Here is a 5,235-nt window from a genome sequence, read left to right on the forward strand (position 1 = left end):
ATCATGCTTGGACGGCTTGGCAACGCTGTTCCCATTGACTCTGTCCATCAAAACATGAGTATGGAGAGCCGAAGGCCCCAAAGAGAGAAAGAGGTCAGGGTGGATTTGACCTTTTCATGCATTGTGGGTGACACTCTTCAGCTGCAATGATCTAAATGTCCTGCCCTGGAGATCTTTTCCCCAAAGGATGTCCTGACACTGGCCCTAATCTGGCCCAGATCTGGCATGGGTCTATGGGATCAGCTGAGAGCATACCCCAGAGGCAGAGCTATTGACCAGGCCATTGACCATTGAATGATTAGTCATGCATCCCCATACGTAACGGAGGGCAGTGGGTCATCTTTCTGTATGGAAACAGATGGAGGAGGAGATTGTGGTGTGTGTATAGGGAGAGGGTTTAGACTAGAGCACCTTCTACTGGGAGGTGCAACATACTACAAGTTCATACATCCTCTCCCAAGTCAGCCCCATACCTGGCCCATGAGAATGTGAGAATTAACCCTCATCATAGCCATGTCCCTGCCCAAACAGGGCAATGGCATGGAATGTCAGGGTTTGGGTTATCCCAAATAAAATAATATGTTTTGGTTCAAATGAATAATGTTATACTATTTATTAGTAAAAAAAAGCAGTGTATATATAATATACATATAAGGACATATAATAACATGACTTATTAATGCTTTTAAAAATGGAGCATTTTAAACCTAAAAACATTAATAAGTCATGATATTTAATTGTGTATTTCAGGTAATATAAATAAAATTGCAGTTTTGCTGTTTTGATTGAGCAAAAAATCAAATAACAATAACCTAATTACAATTGCACTGAAATTACATGAAAAAAAAATGTACAAAAAATATTTATTAAAAAATAAATTGGGGATATACCGTTTTAGAACCAAACTCTTCAATAAATTAATTTGAAAATAAATCCTATTAGTGGTGGTTATTTGGTTATTTTTTTATTTTCAATCAGAGTGCACTTGGAGCTTGTTAAATTTCAGTTGATGATTTTCCCATCCTTGTAGGAGGAGAGTCTGGACTGACTGTGGCTGAGTCGAATGTGGTTGAAGTAGCTGGTGAATGTTCTCCAACACTCAACACTCAACGCTTCAATGAAAGTCAATAGTGTGGAAAAAAACACTCTCAACCACAACAACAATAGATTTGATTTGCACTGATGTGATTTGATGTAAGGGTTTGGTTATTGTGTTCTGCTATTTGGACACACAGCTGCTGTAACTGGATGCTCAAATTCATTTAGCTGTGGCACCCTTTTGTGTATTTTATTATTCATTTGTTTTGTGCAAGCAAGCAAGCAAGCAATTTAAAACAAAAATCACTCTAAAGTACCATTTCGTCTGTTTTTTACACATATACTGAAGACCAGTAAAGGAACCAATAATCAATACTGTTACCCTCACATGCCCACACACACACACACACGCGCACGCATGCACGCACGGAGGCACACACGCACACACACGCGCATGGACGCACACACACACACACACACCCCTTAGGCCAAGCACACAGCACTGGCCTTCCACTCCCCATTCACAGGGCCTTGACTGTTTCCTGCAGCAGCCTTTAGTGCATCTGGAAGAGTCTGCTGGCTGGGTGAGCCTCAATATGAGTCAATGCTTCGGGCACTTCACCTCTGACAATTAATTACAAGCAACAGCCCTGGCATCAGCCTCAGCCATTACAGATGCAGAATCACTCAGCAGCACTGTCTTGCAGTGTCCAGTAGCTTCTGGAAGACTGGGGAAGGGTCTCGCACACTTGAGGCTGAGGACAAAAAACACATTCTCAGCCTTCAAAGTATAACTATTGGATATGTGAATCAACAAGAATAGTATAGCCTTATTTATTACAAGCACCTTTTTTAATTACTCAATCAGATGGATCCCATTGAGATACAATCTCATTTTCAAGACAGACCTGAGAGTACATAAATTAAACTTGAAACAAAAAACATGAGCAAAAAGATCTAAAATAAAAGTTAATAGTATTTAAATAATACATGTTAAGTAAAACAACATCTCTCTGAGAGAGGACCAACCAACCTCCTCACAGAGGATGCCATGCTGGGTACTGTATCCCAGTAATAAAGAGTTATGGACCGAGTCCTGGGGTTTCAGTGTGGTCGGAGCTGCATGCGATAAATAATGTCCCTATAACCCAAAACTGACAAAAACTCTGTTTGATTTAGAATGAAGTGTTTCATTTAGCCATACAGGGCTCTATTTTGCACACAAACATGGAAACATTCAAAGCCTTGATAATATTTGTCCGTTTCCCGGCTTTGTTCGTGCATTAGTCAACTAAAAATTTAGTAGTCTATATAGTACATCTACATGCAATATCTTTACAACAACAACGCCTAATTACGACCTATTCATTTGGACAACTTTATACAGCCCTATAAAGGCTAAAGTTACCTTTAGTTTTGTTGCAATTTACCGTGTATGGCTTTAAACATCGTGTGCGCTTTAACATCAGCCTATAAGCATTACTTTCTACAAATTTGCCTACCTTGTAGCCCATCTGAAATAACTCCAAAACTTTGCTATGTTCCCTCCATCCTTTGTTTTCAAAAAACGTTTTATATCCACGATGGCCTTGAAGTCTTGAGTTTGTGAATTTGCTTAAATAAGCTTATTATGTGCTGTTAACCAGCAACCATAGACAGTAAAAGAAAGCAGCAAGTAGCCTTCGCTACAATTTCTGTAGTTGCTGCGTCCATTCATTGTTATTCTCTCTCCTGCTCAAACAAAAGTTGTGCGAGAATTAAGTTGATGATAACGTATTTACAAACTCTACTTTACATAAAATAAGTATTGTAAATAGCCCACTGTCATGCAGTTAATGGGATACTGTGCAGAGTTGGAAAGTTAGGTCAACTTGGAAAGTGTTTCTAGTTGCCTGTTGGTAAGGTACAGCCGTAGCTTACACCTGCAGGAGCGCTTACTTGGGCGCCTGTGTTGCGAACACATTTCCACGAATCACGGATGTGTTGATGACATAAATTAGGAAATATTAGAGGACTTAATGAGACGAACTGCATGCCGATTCCATTTAACCCAAATGCCCCAGCAGCAGCACGGGAGAGGAGAGCTTATCTGACAGATCTGCATTGTCTATAGTGAGGTAATGTTAGATTACATTGCAAAAATATCACCATGCATTCATAAGCTCGTGATTCAGTGAGAGTGATCCCAAAACATCGGAAAGTGACATTTCTGTATTACATTTTGTCAAGAGTAAAAATCAATAGCAAACTGTTCACAACTGACTATAGCACTGTGAACCATTCCTGGTTGCGCCTGCAAATCCGCCATCATAATAGCAATCCGCTATGGAACAAGCGTGCCTGTTGTTAAAGGGAATGTGAGATGACGCTCTGATTGGTTTATTGCACGTTACGCCCAAACCACACCCATGAATAATGTACAGTAGCTGCCACAGACCACCCCATTTTAGATTTGCGTCGGGTGCAACAGTCAACATTCTGCTGGTAAAATAGAGACAGACAGCGCCCAAGATCCGCCCACAAAGCGATTTGCGCGAAGTCAATTGCGTTAAAGGGAAACTTGGCAGGATTTCCGCCTCTGCTGGAGAAATTGTGCATTATGCTATTTCAAACTGTGGAAAAAGGTAACGATAAAGCACATGGATTTGTTTACAAGCTAGCAAAACGGTTAGCATAAGTTTGGCAGACAATGTATATGTTACAAGGTAAGAAACACGATTTAAAACGAGTTTCTTGTTTCTCACTTCTCTTTCCGGGACGGTAGTCACAATGTTGCAAGGTTGGTTTTCCGCCTGGGGACGCTAGGGGCAGCGGGAAAAGTCACCATTTTCACCGGAACAGGTCATTTAACCATCCAAATGATTTCTAAACGGGTTTATTACGTTGAAATAGTTGCCAAGTTCCCCTTTAAAGTGCAAGATATATCCCACAGTATGCCAAGATATCTGCTCTTGAACTCTCTCCATAGCTAACCACTCAGGAGGGGAAATATGCAGGCTATTGGTGTCAGTAGTATATCTGTAGCCTGGGAAAAACATTCTAGCCCAGACCTCTCCAGAATAAGTCCCGCCTCCGTAACTTCCGTATCCATCCAACTTCCGGTCGTCAAATGTCTATGGGAAATAACATGGCGTTTCGAAAGATCGTAGCCTACCTGTCAAACTCTGTAGGTGACAAAGAAAAAGCTGGTGGGCCGATTGGCCTACACACTTCTGCCATCTAGTTTCCACTGGATTTTTTGATTGTCGGTGCCGTTTAAGTAGTAAACGATTATTAATGCTAATCGGGAGCTAGTTCCGATGTACGCGGGCGGAGGAGGGCATTAGATCTTGCTCACAACCAACCAGTCACAACCTAACGTGATGGTCATTTTCACGTGTGATTCATGCGTGGTTTCAGTGGTCTATAAATGTAAATCGTTTGCAAGGTTCAGCCTCTTTTCAACATGACTTAACTTTGGTTTGACTGTGCGAGTTTGTTGGCTGTTATTGAGATATTTGAAAAAGAAAGAAATTGCCGACGAAGACAAAGACATGACGAGATGAGATTTTTTTTCACGAATAACAGATAATGATAAGCAGACTAGGAATCAGAGGCTGAATCATATTGAGTCGATAATTTTATTTTGCATGACCTTGATCAGAACAGTAACGTTTTCAGAATGTATTAACCCTTTAGGCGCCAGGTTTAAAAAAAAAACATCATTCGATTTTTACATCAAAATTTCAAAAGGCCATGGCTTGAAAGTGGTCAGAGATAAAGTCCTACTGTAAATGTGAAAATCATTGAGTATGAACAAAAGTTTATGAAGGGGGTAAATTTACACATCTAATTTGCATATTATGACGTCACTGAATGACAACCACCTCGAATTATGCACATTTCAGTAAATACTGGATGTTGAACATATATTTGAGCAGTTTTGCTTACTTTTTTGTCATTTCACCCACATAACACCTGAACAGGAAAGCAGTCACATGTAAACCAACAATAGTAAACTATTACTATTACCACAAACCTTATTCTACTATACAATAAAGTAGCCTGGTCAAATCAGTTCCTATCGCGGGTGACTTTGTAGTTCTTCAGAGCCCTATTTTTACTACCCCTGCTGTCTTTACTACGCCCATTACGGACACCATCATCACCTTTACCACTGGCACCTTCAGCTAAGTTGGGCAGAGGGTCGACATAAGC

The sequence above is a fragment of the Alosa sapidissima genome, chromosome 4, assembly GCF_018492685.1.
Source record: "Alosa sapidissima isolate fAloSap1 chromosome 4, fAloSap1.pri, whole genome shotgun sequence".
Taxonomy (NCBI): Eukaryota; Metazoa; Chordata; class Actinopteri; order Clupeiformes; family Clupeidae; genus Alosa; species Alosa sapidissima.